The 16,962-nt window shown below is 34.8% G+C and overlaps 1 protein-coding gene across 2 annotated transcripts in view; it reads right to left on the reverse strand.

The window, feature by feature from the left end:
- Lim1 (LIM homeobox 1) overlaps positions 1-16,962 on the reverse strand; it is a 119,111-nt gene that overhangs the window by 27,328 nt on the left and 74,821 nt on the right. The gene's annotated exons all lie outside the window — the stretch shown is intronic.

The following is a 16,962-nucleotide window of genomic DNA, read 5'->3' on the forward strand; positions in this document are numbered from 1 at the left end:
TTAAAATCGAAATTCGAATTATGAAGTCGTAGTGTTCAAGAAAGAAGTAATAAAAATATGTGGCCTATTTTGCGCTTCCATAGAAGTGTATTTTCTTCCTCCAAATTTATCGTAGAAATCAATTTATACCAATATAAGAAAATGGGCTTTCACAGCCTGAGTCACGATTAACGAGAACAAAACTAAGGTTTGAAGGCAATGCTTATACTACCAAGAGTTTCGTCTGCTACTGCGGCAGATATCTCCACTGGTGCATGTGTCAACTGTGAGGATGAAGATACTATCTCGAAGTTTCACCAACAGTCGTTGCTAAGATACTAGTAGGAGGCGAAACATTTGGTACAACATATTCCTTTCTACCACGGCCCAACAGATCAAAACGTGTTCCCTCTAATAAGGATATATCATTATAAATGTATATTCTATTGGGAAAAATGTCGACAAAAAAACGACAGTGATAAATAGCACGTGTTCCCATGGGTTGGGCTACCTATCGGGCGCGTACCCAGGTGGCGGATAGGGGAACGGCCAGGGGACTGAAGGACCTGTCCGGAAAGCCAATTTGGCCTTACGGACGGGGTTGCCTGACTCCTGGTCAGTGGCAGATATGAGTAGGGTGAAGGGAACTAAAACTCACCAAAAGCCACCGTGGACCAGCCTACCCAAGCTAAGGTGTAAGGAATCGTGCCGACAGCTGAATGGTCGCAGAGTTATATATATGGTTACGAACGATCCTCTTGGGGAACTGGGAGAAACCTCATTGTAATCAGCTTACTTCTGGTAATGCGGGGATCTGCCAGAGGTGACTCTTCCCTTGCTACTCGTGGGAACACACATTAATGAAACAAACACAAAAACAGAAACAGAAACAACAAAAACAAAAACCAATCCCGAGGCTGGACAGAAGTGCTCACCTCAATCTGAGGCGGTGGCTGGGGATGAACAGACGTGTCCACCCCAATCTACCGCTTGGAATGAGGCTGGACATAGCAGATCACCTCGTGATGTAATACTAAGGCCAAGGCGCAAGCGCATTTGCGGTACCGAGGCCAAAAGGAGATAGAGAGCGAAAGAGGCAGGAGTGGCAGCAACTATAAGTGCATCCTCCCCACTCCATCTCCAACAGCACTTCCTGCAGCGGGCGCCAAGAGCTCCACCTTGAATGAAGGCAAGGAACCAGCTGCCCCTACAGAAAAGCTCCCTCACTTGTGCACCTTCACGGAGGGAACCTCAAGAACGTTGAAGAAGCCGCGCAACGACAGTAATGTCGCTGCACCTTCCAAAACCTTCGCGGAGGCCACCGTTGCCAAAGAGAGTGTGTGTTCGGCGAGTCTTAGCCTACACCTGCTAATATAAAGGAGATGTCTCCTAGTGACCTGTTCACCTTCCTGAGAAGGACAGGATGGACGATGACTTAGAAGGACAACTCCTCGGGAAGATGTTCAATGGGTCACATGTGGCCTAAGTGCTGTGGGTCTACACTCACCCTCCCTACTGAACAGATACAGATGGCACGTGTTATGTTAAAAACGTAAAGCACGAAACTCTGGGTAGAGTGAGAGATATTCCAGTAAATGAAATTTAATATCCTTTGATCTTGCTTCATTTGCATCACTTCCGTGATCCTGCTTCATTTGCATCACGGAAGTGATGAAGTGATGAAGCAGGATCAAAATAATAGAGAATTGTAATTTCGAATGGATATTGTTTTGAGTTTGTATCTGTATCTATAGACTTTTTCTTCTTTTTTATCGGAAATATTCGAGAGTTCGGAAACTATCTTTGGATATTTGTAAAATTGTTCACATATATTAAAGCTGAAGCTGCAGGAATTCATCCGAAAATATCTAATTGAAGAACATAAAAGGACATAAGACCTATCACAATAAAAATAATCTGATAGTGTAGAACATTGAAAGAAGGGTGAGGATTTGTCCCTCTACCATAAGTACAAACACGAAGAGTTTCTGTCTCACGCGTTTGATATTTCGACATAATTCGATTACCAGATCGCTTTTACTCGTTAGCTCTTGAACTTTCTCAAAAACCATTCATATTAGTAGTTATCGCTTTATTAAAAACGGCTAGACTCCAAGAGTCCAGTATCTACATTTGATTAGAAAAGACCAAAAATTTAACATACTATTTGCAGATGCTTTTTCTAGTCTTTCCGATTGAAGATGCCAAAGCATATTTTTGATGACAAAAAGAAGCTCAATACCCTGAAAACTATATGGAAAAATTTTTGGCCTGAAATTACAATAATAAGTGAAGTTTGATGCTGAAAGAAACCAGACATCAGTTATTTGTGAAAAAATTAATGTGGGGGAACAGAACATTGATTCACAATTCCGTTAGCTGAGTCGAACAATTTGTTGAGGGACAGGTCATACGCAGACATATTATGTCTTGCTCATCAAAAAATTGGGAAACTATTTTGAACTTGAACATTGTGAACATCTCAACAACTTTAAATGTTTATTAAGCTCAAATCAGACCTTCTTTGGAATATGGCTCATATATATAGCCCCTGCACTGACCCTGCTAGATTTTAGTAGTGTCAGTGCAGCCCTTTGCCTAACAGTGTCTACCCAATAGCATCCCGAACATCACAGGAAACATTGAAGAAACATCGAAAGAAAGATGGGGACGTGTAGTTTTTCTTTTCCAGTTAGTTCAATTGGGAACTGTTAGACTGAATTAATGATGTTTATTACTGGAGTTTTATCCCAACACCAAACCGTTATTTCAACACCTCGACACGTGTTTCGATCACCAAGTGATCATCTTCAAGAGAAAGATTTAACTATATATACGTACAATGTTATACTTATTCATACCATAGATATCTCTGCTAGGTACCTCGATCTTGGGTGTTATAAAATTAATTTCACAATGTTGCTCCATCTACTAGTCTCAAATTAATTTTACAACATGTCGTTTTGTGATAGTCAGCTAAATCGGATATTCAAAATATTATTTCAACAAGCTACATAGTATACTATTAGGTATTGATCCCCCATCGTTATTCATAATATTATTATGTTTACTTATTTCTACACTCTAGGCATTTAGATGCCTGTTGTTGTTAACTTGTCTAAGTAATCTTAATGAACTGAAGTCTATGGAATGGTTGCAGTCCTGACAATTAATTTCCTGAATTCCAGACTTTTCCGAATTCTCGACTTTGACTTTGGACTTTCTAAAAGGATTTGTAGTGTATGACTTGTTTTAAATACCACCTTCATACCTAGTTCCTTGAAAATCAGCTTCTGAAAACTTATTTCTTTGGAGAATAGTATAATTGTAGAATAAACTGTTTTTCAAAATGAATGTAATATTTTGTGAGTGTTAAGTGAATGTATTCTCGTAATAGTGCCGCTTTGGAAAGTTTTTTGACAATATATTGGTAATATTTGGTAATATAAAAAACAAAAACAGTATAATACCACCCGGTTAGTCTTAAGAATGTTCCTCCAGTGCATCTCCATTAGAAAATATAAAGATGTATATGGTTATTGGAATCATTGCTATGCTATTTCTCTCTCCATACAAGCCATGAAATTTCATTTGCTGTAGTCACCGCAAAACATTTGTTTGTTCTGGATGGAATCAGCAAGAGCAGTGAATCAACTTTCCGGACATCGCCAGTCAAAGGTGTGAAATACCGTATCCTTTGCTTCACCAAGACTTATGTGTAGAGGGGCCGGAGGGCATTTATTGCCTTGTTTCCCAGCAGGCCCAATACTAATTGGGCCCGGTCGGGCCCCATGCGGTCTCCGATACGAGAAATAATGGTTGCTTATTTGCTCGATTCAATGAAATTACAGGGTGAACGTTCCAATTTAAATATTCGCCATACATTATTTGTTTCTCAATATATTATCAACACTCAATTAATTTTTCCTTTTTTTTTGGTAAGAATAAAAAATACTAGGTTCCCAATGATATTTTTTTCTCTGATTTCTGTGATAGTGGAATCCAATGAAATTCCATAATGTTCATGATATTACATTGATAATAACAGTCTGGAAATCAATGGAATATATTTTCCAAGACACTAGAACTGTTTCTGCTCAAGTCAAAAAATTAGTACTTGTGATGCACTGTTTGGAACCTTTGGTGTGGTGATAATTATTATTGAAGTTTTTCCCATCACCAAACCATTATTTCAACACCTCATTTATTTATTTATTTATTTATTTATTTATTTATTCATCCAAACAGGCTGATTAGCCTAATTACATGGATATAACAAAAAAAAAATTTTTAGTTCAATACCAATACATATACAATAAAATTAATACTAAAAATAGCAACATAATGTTTACACAACCTTAACTGCAAATATACCAGAATGACAGGGAGACGTTATTCAGAAATACTAACCAAATAATTTAATATCAATTGGCGAAAACTGTTTTGCGATAAAGTCCAGTCCAATGATATTAAAACACCTGTTTGATTAGCCAATCGGAGCATGTATACAAGAGAAGATCTAGATCCGTATAAATTTACAGGATAGTTAAATTCAAATGATGAACGTGTGCGTCGCAGCGGTACATTAAAAGGTATTAACGATAGAATTTCCGGACAATTTATTCTATTGTTTGAGATTTTATACAAAAATATCATAATATTCAAACAACGTCTTTGCTGTAGAGATAATATTTTAAATTCTGCTCTAAGTGTTGATGTTCGCACCGTTCTATAATCCGGCCATTTATGATATTTTTTGAAATACAGATATCTCAGCAATTTATTTTGCACTTTTTCTATATCACCTAATAGCGTTGCATTCTCGTTTGACCAAACTTCGGATGCATACTCAAGTTTGGGCCGAACTAAGGTATAATAAAGTAATTTAATAGTTTTAATACTGTTGAAATGTCTACTTTCTCTAATTATATATCCTAACATTCGATTAGCAGATTTGATGACATTGTAGATATGGTTGGCAAAGGAAAATGTGTTATTATAGGTTACCCCCAAATCTTTAACTTCCTCTACACGCTCCAATGCTTCATTGTCCAATGCTTTTCATGTGTATTATTCAAAGAATATCAGCTCGAGCTGATTCTGGAACGACAGGCATATATTATTTCAACCACTGAAGAAACCCGAACTCGAAAATCGATGTAATAAAAAACAGATAGACAAACTGATATTGCTAGAAGACTGATCTGAGATTTTCATAAATATTATGAAGATAAGTCTTCAGGAAAAAGAAAAGTAATTTCTACACTGAAAGTGATACTGAATATTTTATTCATGATTATTCTTCCTTCATAGAAGGAAGTGAACTATCAAGCTTGATTACTTTTTACTTGTAAATCAGGTAGTTATAGTAATTCCAATATCCGGTTATAAGAGATCATATTTGAGTTTAGAACTTCGAGCTGGTGGCATTGTTCACTGCATTTTTACCGTGATGATCCTCAAAGTATCAGATCATATTTCCATAGAACTTGCAGTACCACTTCGACTAAACATAACGGTCCAAGATGTTTGGTTTGAATTCTTCAGGTAGAACCTTTCAAGAATCTCTTCTGCCCGACAATTCTAGTTGCCTGTAAAATATTTCGAATACATGATTTTCCATTTTTATCTTCACTCAGAATATTCAACATTAATATGACTTTCAACTCGCTACCCAATTGTTGCCTTCTTACGAACCACTCTCAAATGTCGAAACGTGCGAGCCAAGGGTTAACGAGGTTACGCCAAACGACATGCAATTCCCAGCACGGTCAACAGCTAACATAATATCATTAATATATTTTAAATCCAGTAAGTCAATTGAAGTTATGTGGGAGGTATACCGACTTTTAATTTGTCAAAACAAAAAATAAACTGGATAAGAAATGCATCTGGACTAGGTAGATGAAGAGTATTTACAAGTTTTATTGATATTTAATGTTATTTTGAATATAACGCCAATCCTTTTCAAAAGCCTGAATGCTAAAGTTTATATATACATACATCACTTTCATTCGATCTAATTACTCAACATCAGAGGGAATAGTCTCAGAAACTATGAGGATAATTATTCAGTATTTTATCATAAGGTAGGTTACATAACCTTTTAATGAACAACCAACCAAGGGTTTTGGACCAAAATGAACATAACGTACTGGGCTGTGCAGATAACTTACGAGTAGTCTTAACTCACAAGATGTTTTGATAATATAATAAGTGGACGAATGCAGCATGTTTTAAATGATATGACACGATACACAGAAAAACAATTGCACTTAAACCAAATGAATTAGCATTCAAAAGAAGTTATGATAGATGAACTGGGATCTCTATAACTTTTGGGTGCAGAGAACGCAATTGTGGAAACAAATCACAGTTCTAAGAGGTGATACTAGATCCCATGCTAACCAGGAACTAACCTATCAAATGGAGAGGTAGCTCTGCCGCTAAACAGATGTTCCTTTAAAAAGAATTGGGGGATTAACCAGTTATACTCAACGATAGTTGAACCTATGATAACATATTTGATTCGGTCTCCAAAGATAAAAAACCAGATCATCATTTACAATCCAAGCAGAGAACTGAGAACGCTTGTTTGGAATAACGGGGGCATCAAGAACCATATTCAGAATCGCACAGGTTCTACTACCTTTACACCTGGTAATTACGGAGAGATAAAACTGGTTCAATTTAGACTAAAATATTGATTGTTCGATTAATGTATATCATGTTTATAGACAAGATGACAACAAAATGCAGTTTTGGCTTCAACTTCTCGTTTGAGAAAAATCGTAAAGAGTGATTGATAAAGAATTTTTCCAAGGTATAAAAACCAGAAGTACGTGGTGTACAGATATGTTATAAAACGAATATGGGAGTGGAGCTACTTTAGAGCTACCTAAACCTTATAGCATTAATGGATCTAAAAGTGATATCGAGACTGATTTGGAAATATTGTGAGGCATTGCCAAGATATATTTAAGAACAAAGACGGAAAAAACATTATAAAGAAGAAGAGAACCAAAGGAATCAAATCCTTTTATTTGTCCTACACCTGAATGAAACCTGAATGATTGTGAAATGTTCATTCAAATTTTGTGTACCATTCTGACTGTTAACCAAACTCCAAATTAGTTTTACACTAAGGTTCGATCAGTATATTGAATATGTTGGTGTAACTATTCCAAAACAGAAAGACAAATACAATAAAACAAAAATAAAAAACACACATATGAAGAGGAATGGTCTGAATTATATCAATATTTGACTAACAGCTATGATATGTATCATGATCAGAAAAGAAAAGGATGTTATGAAATGAGAATGGAAAAATACTTTAGCGATGATGAAAATAACCGATCTGTTAGAAATGAGTAGGGATGAAAAAATAGTTTTCACGGTATTACCGTGAACAAGAATTTTGCACAATAATTACTTGCTGTCATTTATTATGATTTCATAAGGATAACATTGTGGCGAAACAATAAAATGTCACTGTGACCCTGTATAACTTCTTAACGATTCTTGCGGTTAACCTATGTAGCACTAGAACAACACAAATTGACTTAGTATCTGGTTAAGATTCGGGACGTAACAAATGTGTGGGTTTTTCGTGTAAGAAGCCAATAAATTGTGGTGTCGTAGTTCTTTACAAGTTCAAATATACATTTTTTTGTCACAGTGAATCTAAGTTCAAATTTGTCCCTCCACTACTTATTTCATTTTGCTGGTGGGGCTTGTAAAACAGTTAAGTTATGAAATTTTACGTTATTCTTACTGTAAAGGAAATACATTGACAGTTAAGAAAATTTCCACGTGAAATGCTGAAGACAAGTCCACACATCCAAGGTTCAATTAATTACACTTTTGGTATACTTCAGAGAGTAAACAGTTCCACTAAATGTCCGTACTATCCCCTCGATTGGTCGAGTGGAGCATTACAAATTATGAACAGATACTATTTCGATGAGTGCTACAGAATAGAGGTGAGAACCAAACCTTTTCTTTGTTATTAAGATGCAAACAATGCTGCCTGATCTGGGAATAAGGATTGCAACATTAGGCTCTGATTTTATAAAACTATTAACTAGTATTGAAAAAAGTATTTGGTAATATTCACAAGATTTTTTAAACGTTATTTCACAATATCTTGAAGATTTTACTATAGTTCTTATGCATCTCCATAAATAGAAGTTTTGGTATTGAACATTCAAATACTTTTCTTAAAACTTCTCTCACTCTATAATTAGACTTTCGTGTGGAATAAATATGAATCAATAAATAAATCCGAAAGGTTTGTAGTATTATTCCTGACAAATTCATATCTATAGGCAACATTCCTTCGTGTGCAAATAATCCCAAAAAACACATCCCCATTTGTCAAACCACCAAAAAATTTATGTAATTATTCTTTTAAGAGTGTTCACAACGAAATAAAAACGAAACGGTGGAACGTCAAATATATTTACTAAAACGCCGTCCACTTACAATGGGTACAAAAACTTGTTTGTCATAAATAGTATGCAAATTTTTGTGGCAGTCCAAGTTATGGACGTGTGAAATATTGCACTACTGTACTATACAGGGCGATGGCTATTGGCTAAAAACATATCATTAATAAAATTATTATTTTGAAAACATGACCAACCATTGACCACTTAGACTTTGATTTCATATATTTGGTTAAGGATGTTAATACTACATTTTTACGACCTTATCGGCAATGTTTCCCTACATTAACTTATTTTTTAAAAAACAGCTCCATTTTCGATGGATATTCACTTCAGGATGTGTCTTTATTCTGAATCATTTTTCATTGCGAGAATTAAGAAAGTAGAATTACCTTTATTCCTTTACTAAGATTTATTTCTGGTGCATGTTGCATTATATCAACGATAACAAATGAATTCAGAGCCATAAATAAAACAATAATTTTTCATCAAACTTGGCGTTTTAATATAAGACCTCATAAATATTCAACAAGAAGAACAGAGAAAAAGCGGCTGTCTCTCTTATGTTAATTTAATAGTTGTTTCAATATCCATAATCATGGTATATGCCATAATTAACAGGAGTCCCGTTGAAGGAGATCGATTTCGAATGAAGAACGCTGCACTTTAACAAATCGAATTATTTAATGAGTTCTATCTTCGGATAAAAATGATACAATATTTGCATATGAACTACACTTATTGAGATTGAAAAGTATAGAAATACCGCATATATTTTTACAATTTATGGGAATTAAAAATGCAGAGTAGAAATTGATTCTGGTGTTGTTGACTCGTATCTCCTCAGTCCACTTTTCGGTACTCAGTCACATTTTCTAAATAGGGAACCAATCGAAAAACTGATAATATTGTTTGATAGGCCAGTCAATTTTGACATGATTTTTGGCAAATTTGTTAATAATTGCAAGATTTTTGCCACTACAGTTGAATGAGAGAAAACATTTGAACAAAAGTTCCTCAAAAAAATCTGAAATGCATACAAGTTTAACAAAATTGTTTGGCAACCAGAAAAATGAATGAATTTATTGTATCCAGAAATTTCTCCATTTGCAACAGAAAATTCTGTTTTTCATTTGAACTTCCCGTCTTTTTCGAAATACATTTCAGAAAAATTACAAAATACTCTCATTATGGTTGCAAATGTAGATGTTTTCATGTTTTCATTCATAATAATTTCAATAACTTGCTGATTGGATTATATATGTTTTACCTGCAGAACTTTTATAATTTTGATAAATCAATTAGAAGAAAAACGGGAGGCATAAGGAAAACATGACGTTCCGTAACTCTTACATAATTAAAAATAACATTCAGGGTTTGAAACATTATTAATAGCGGTACTGAAACTTTTTCGCAATTTTCAAGGCAAAATATGGCATCAAAACCTTTCACATTATTGAAATTATTGTAAACTAACAACCCGCCGCCGGCTCCCCGGCCCGTACCGCCGCAATTGCTATGTTCCTGCATTTTAAATCTGTAAGATCTTTGAAAATATTCATTTGAATTACATGCTGTGAAGAACCATATTGATCTAAATTGTATGCATAATGTATTTAACGTAGTTAATTGGATAAGGATCAATGCTGTATTGCTTAAAATCGCTTCGTGAATAAGCTATTATTTCTAGAGGATAAAAATGCTTATTGTGGGTTAAATCTAGGAGATGAAAATATACCATCGCGAGCTTTTTTGTAGACTTTTTTAAGGTGTACAATACTGTAGTAGGTATATTATTTTGATCTATTTCGAAAGGTTCAGCCACATTTGTAATGTTATTGAAAAAACCCGTATCAAAATCCGTTGTGTGGTTTTAAAGATCTTAGTATACATAGAGACAGACAGCAGGACTTCGTTTGTACTACATATTGACTGATAATAATAATACTATGTATTTATTTTAGATCATACAATTATTGTATAGGAAACGTCAAATACAATCGAAACAACAATATGCAGAATAAAATATAACGGAGTTACATTGAGTCAAAAACAATTAATATATACAATATACATTCAAATACATTTAAATAATACACACTTTATGTACAGTCACTTTTATCGAAGTTTTCCACTGAATAAATAGTCAGATCAATTGAAAACTCTTTGAGGTTCATTTTGAACTTTTTGATATCAGAGATTTTTTTTAGAGTAGTGGGTAGACAATTGAAAAGTCTTGTTCCGGCCAAAAAGGGATTATTTCATAGGTTGACGTCCTATGTGGTTTGATTTTGATTATATTTTCTGATCTTGTGGGATATCGATGGCACTGAGAGTTGGACTCGTAGTCATCAATATTTTTCCACCAAACAACCATATATATGAATTGCTGGAAAGTCAAAATTTTATTTTGTTTGAATGAGGGACTATATGATTCGGTTCTACCGGTTAAAATTAGACGGAGAATTCCTTTCTGAGCTATATAAACACGACCCGCTTCTGTACAATCTCCCCACAATACGATATTGTATGAGAGCGTAGATTGAACTATATACTACCCGTTAATAAAATATTTTACATCCATAACCTGACATAGTTTCAACAGTGCATAAAAGCTGCTATTAAGTTTTCTAACCGCATGGTTTGAATTTAATTTCCAAGATAAATTAGTGTCAACCAACACCCAAAAATTTGTTTTTTTTTTGGGAAAGAAAGTTTTTGGCTTTCTACTACTCCATCTTGATACAAAAAAAAAGGAATGAGGGAATCTTCCAAATAAAGGAAGGAAGTAATCAATTTGAAAATAAGTAACACTATACATAGATGCGTAGATCATGCAAAGAAGTAATTTTCTGACAAAAACTGTAAGAAATTCCTCCTGAAACAGCTACTTTCATACAAACATTGAATTACACGAAAGAAAAAAATCTTTCGAAACAAATACTTCTATATGAACACTGAATTATACAGAAGATACTTTTCTCTACTCAGTTTATATTTCAAACATTCGTTGTGGAATAAAAATCGGATATCTTTCATATGAGTTCTACTTTGAATGAATGCTAATAAATTGCACTTACATGGAACACTGTCACCCTCACTGGTATACACCGATGTTTCGCCTTAAGACACTTGCCCCAAGGCTCTTTAGTACCAAATTGGGTAACATTATAGAAAATACACACAATTCATTCATGAATTACGATTTTTTATTGTCACGGAATACGCTTGATCTGCTTATGTCATCGATGACATCGTGATGACATTCATTCACCTATTTGATTTAATCACAGCCAAGAGAAATCTTATTTGAATTAAAGGGGTTATATGTCTAGAAGTGAATAATTTTTGGGAAAGAAAGTTTTTGGCTTCCTACTACTCCATCTTGATACAAGAAAAGGGATGAGGGAATCTTCCAAAGAAAGGAAGAAAGTAATTAATTTGAAAATAAGTAACTCTATACATGGATGTGTAGATCATGCAAAGAAAGAACTGAAAGAAAGTCCTCCTGAAACAGCTACTTTCATATAAACATTGAATTACAAGAAAGAAAAAATTCTTTCGAAACAAATACTTCTATATGAACCCTGAATTATACATAAGATATTTTTCTCTACTCAGTTTGTATTGTTTGTTTGTAGTTGGAAGATTCCCTCATCCCTTTTTTTGTATCAAGATGGAGCAGTAGAAAGGCAAAAACTTTCTTTCCCAAAAATTAATTACTCCTAAAAATATAACCCCTCCAATTAAAACATTTGGTTGTTTCACTTGGGAGAATTGTAACATTATTGACTAAAACTTGTATATGATTAGTAAATACCAAAGAGTTCAATCAATATTGATTTTTCTGCATTAACGACAAGTTTATTATCATGACACCATGTCGTAAAATTATTGCTGATGAAATTCAGCCTCTCTTTAACCTTCTTAGGACTATCTGCTGCAGCAGAAATCGATGTGTCATCAGCATAAAATACAATCGAGGATGTTCCAATATACTCTGGCAGGTCATTAATGTGTAGCAGAAATGTTACTGCCGACTGATCTATGGAGAGTGTTGATGGATCTAAAGTTTCATTGTTTTTGGTAACCTGCTTCTCAAAGATATCAATAATAGATTTTCATTGACTATTTTGCTGATTTTTCATCACGAAACTTGTTATAAGTAACCACAAGACTCCTCGTCAATGACGACAAAAGAATTCGACGCATCCCTTCCAGCTTTATCGGTAATATAAATTTCCACCCCCGACGAAAATACTCTTCGTTTACCAAACGCAACCTCTCACTTAACTATCGATTAACTTTCCCTCGCTTCCCCTTTCCAAAATTGCGTCACTGCGTTCGGAAACACTCAACGCCAACTTGTGAGTTTGAGTGTTTGCTGCAAGAGTAGGAAAACAGGAGAACATGTGTAAAATTTGACTGAACAAGATCAAGGGTGCGCAGAACTCAATAAGGGAATGTTTCTGTTTTTGACATGTTTCGTAAGGAATAATTGATCGGATATGCGAATGAATAGGGATTGACTATTTCAACCTTTTCGGTGAATCGAGGTTTCCTTCTGTGCTGGCTATTATTGCAAGAGAGAAAAGAAAATATTTCTTGTTTGAAGGTGATTGACAATGTTTCGTGATGAATTTCACTAGTTCGGACTTCCATTGTCTATTATATAAAATGATTTGAAATCCCTGAAACAAGTAAAAAAGAATAATTAAAAAGAATAGTTGAAAATAACAATTATATTAAGCAACAATAAACCTGAAATGAAATGATAGTGAAATAACCTACAAGTAAAAAATATAATAATTGAATAAATAAAAATTAAAGGAATGCAAAAAGAAAATAATAAAATAAAAATAAAAAAGTGTAGAGATTCCAAGTCACGTTAGTTCACGACGTTTCGATTGTTGGTATCTACAATCGTCTTCTGGTGATGACTGATATTTCTTGTTACTCCATTCGGCATTTCGACTAGTTTCTTTCTTGTTTGTAGTTGAAAACTTCGTGAATTAAGAAATAAGAGATAATTGCGTGAAAGATTTTAATCGAATTTGAAATTTGAATTATCTTCTATAGTCCGTTCATAATTTGTCGATAGCACAAAATGAGGGCCCAAGTCATAAAACGGTCGTAAAACTCGTAAAATCATATGCGGAGGTTCCTGAGGTGTTTATTCATTAAATATAAAGCTTCAGTTTATATTCGAAACTTGCCTTGAAAGGGTGAAGTTGTTACGAACGAAAATAATTTTTGGTTTAGTACATTTTTTAATCGCATTTAATTTACGGCTCTGTTGTTTCGGCGTCTACGGCAGTAATTAACGTCTCTAATATTTATTTTGCGAATTTTGTGCAGTGCGTGAGTAACTTTTTTTCATATTCCTACAAACATATACGTACCTTTCGTTCCTGCTTGTTTTGTTTGATTGCTTGCGATGGCTTCGTCATCATCATCAACATCATCAAGTTTTACACCGGTACTGTTGCGTACAGACAGTAAGTCTGTCTATTCACCAAGAGAGAAGACTATTGTTTTGAACGTTCACGATGCTCTGGTTTCTCAGAATCCCACAAACACTGTTCAGAACATAATCAAGAGTTGTGCCAACATGACGGGCGTATAGGGGAGTCAACAATATATAGGTTCCTATCAGAAAGAAAAAAAAGGTATAGCTAACCCAAATACAAACGAATACTTAAAGAGGGGGAGAAAACCCATTGAAATTGATGAATTTGCCAAAAACGGTATTCGAAGGAAAATTCACGAATTTTTTTACAAAAAAGAAATACTCAACTTAAACAAAATTTTACAAGAAGTTAGAGACGACCCGGATTTGCCTCATGTCGGACGAACCAAATTGTGGCAAGTTTTAAAAGAATTAAATTTCCGGTGGAAGAAATCAGACCGAAAATCACTTTTGATTGACCGGGAAGAGATAATATGTTGGAGAAGAAAGTATCTAAGATCTATACGAAAATTTCGGGCTGAAGGAAGGCCAATTTACTATCAGGACGAAACGTGGGTAAACGCAGGTCATACTCTCACAAAAATTTGGACAGATAAAAATATATCAAGCTCCAGGCAAGCCTTTATGGAAGGTTGGTCTACTGGTATTTCCCCACCCTCTGGTAAAGGCAGTAGAATAATAGTTTCTCACATTGGCAGTGAAAAAGGATTTGCTAAGAATGGTTTGTTGGAATTTGAATCCAAAAGCACAAAAGACTATCACGAGGAGATGACAGCTGATGTTTTCGAAGAGTATTTTGAGCAGATGATTGAACATATACAACCAAACTCAATTATATTATTAGATAATGCACCTTATCATTCATGACTAGTTGAAAGACTTCCAACGACTGCGTGGAAGAAACAGGATATCATTGACTGGCTGCGGAAAAAGTCTCTGCCTTACGAAGATGGAATGGTTAAAGCAGAACTTTTAAAAATTGCCCGGCAACACAAATCTAAGTTCAAGAAATACGTAGTTGACAAAATGGCGGAAAGACGAAACATCACAGTCCTTAGACTTCCACCCTACCACTGCTAATTAAATCCAACTGAACTCATTTGGGCAAAAATGAAACGCTATGTGGCTAGAAAAAATACATCATATAAAATACTACATGGATCAATAAGTCCCGAGACTAACCCAGAGTTGGCGCTCTTAGTAAACCAGTAACCACGTGTTTCTAGAGTACTAACCTTTGCTTGAAACGTGTCGAAATTTTAAGTCGATCGGACCAGAAACAGCTGAGTTATCGAGGTTAGAGTAAAGTCGTTTTGTAGTTTGTTTAAAAAATGGAAAAAACCGAGTTTCGTGTTCTGATAAAACATTGTTTTTTAATGGGTAAAAACACCGTGCAAGCGAAAGAATGGATTGAAAAATGTTACCCGGACTCTTGTCCATCAAAAGCAACGATTTGTCGGTGGTTTGCCAAGTTTAAACGTGGTCGTACCGACACAAATGACGCAGAACGCTCGGGTAGACCTGTGGAAGCTGTTACACCGGAAAATGTGAGTGAAGTGACAAAAATTGTAATGAAAGATCGTAAAGTGAAGCTCCGTGAGATTGCTGAGATGACACAGATATCATATGGAAGTGTATTTACTATCCTTCATGAAAAATTGAGCATGAAAAAGGTTTTTTCTAAGTGGGTGCCGCGATTGCTTTCGATGGAACAAAAACAGCAACGAGTCGATGATTCAGAAAGCTGTTTATCGCTATTTACTCGCAACAAAAAAGATTTCTTGCGTCGTTACGTGACCATGGACGAAACATGGATACATCACTACACTCCAGAGTCAAAGCGGCAGTCATCTGAGTGGCGCACAGCTGGCGAAAGCCGTCCGAAACGTCCGAAAACGCAGCAGTCAGCTGGCAAAGTGATGGCGTCAGTTTTTTGGGATGCGCATGGCGTGATTTTCATTGTCTACCTCGAAAAAGGTAAATCGATCAACAGTGATTATTATATTGACTTACTGGTACGTTTGAAGGAGGAAATCGCAAAAAAACGACCGCACATGCAGAGAAAAAAAATCCTTTTTCACCAAGACAATGCACCTCGCCACAGATCGATGAAAACAATGGCAAAATTAAACGAATTGGGCTTTGATCTGCTTCCCCACCCCCCATACTCACCAGATTTAGCCCCCAGTGACTACTGGCTTTTTGCTGATCTTAAAAAAATGCTCCAGGGAAAAAGATTTGGCTCAAATGAGGAGGTCATCGCTGAAACTGAAACTTATTTTGAAGCGAAAGATACATTTTTTTATAAACATGGTATTGAAAAACTGGAAAAGCGTTGGAACCATTGTATCACCCTAAAAGGAGATTATGTTGATGAATAAAAAAAAAATTTGTAAAAAAAATGTTGTTTTCATTGTTAGTCTCGGGACTTATTGATCCATGTGTTACAAGCTGTACGTGAATTGTTATATGAGTCTTTACAACATATTACAGAACAAAATTGGCGAGATGCAGTAAGACATGCAATAGAAGAAGAACAAAAAATGTGGGATCTTGACAATATAATTGATGCGACTGTAGAGACACAACCGCTAATTATTAACCTGCAAGACGACTCGGATTCCGAAGATGATCCTGTTTATTTTGAATTTGAATAGTTTTGTAAGTAATCGAAGTTTATATCATTTAAAAATAGGTATTAATTAAATAAATGTATCTTTTACAAATTGTAAGTAACTTATTATTTTTGAATAAAATAAAGAAATTTTTTTAAAATAAAAATACAGTTTACAGTACCTACAGTTTAAGAATATTAATATATTTATTTATTTAAAGTAACTAATGTTTTAATCATATGCTCTACGACACTGGTCACTCATTTCCACTCAAAATACCTACATAATCGGATTAAAAGTTTTATAGCTGTATTGTATTTCTTCAGATACAAGGTGGGTTAGTCGAAAACATCTTAAACTGCCAGTTTTAGTTTGGTTTTTGTTATTATATCATATTAGCTGTCCTCTCTGTATTTCAGTTCTCTAATGAGGGTCAAACTTGCAGTGA

This window comes from Leptinotarsa decemlineata, unplaced genomic scaffold, assembly GCF_025532065.1.
Source record: "Leptinotarsa decemlineata unplaced genomic scaffold, Ldec_3_MD MMD2_tig00026340_RagTag_RagTag, whole genome shotgun sequence".
Lineage (NCBI taxonomy): Eukaryota > Metazoa > Arthropoda > Insecta > Coleoptera > Chrysomelidae > Leptinotarsa > Leptinotarsa decemlineata.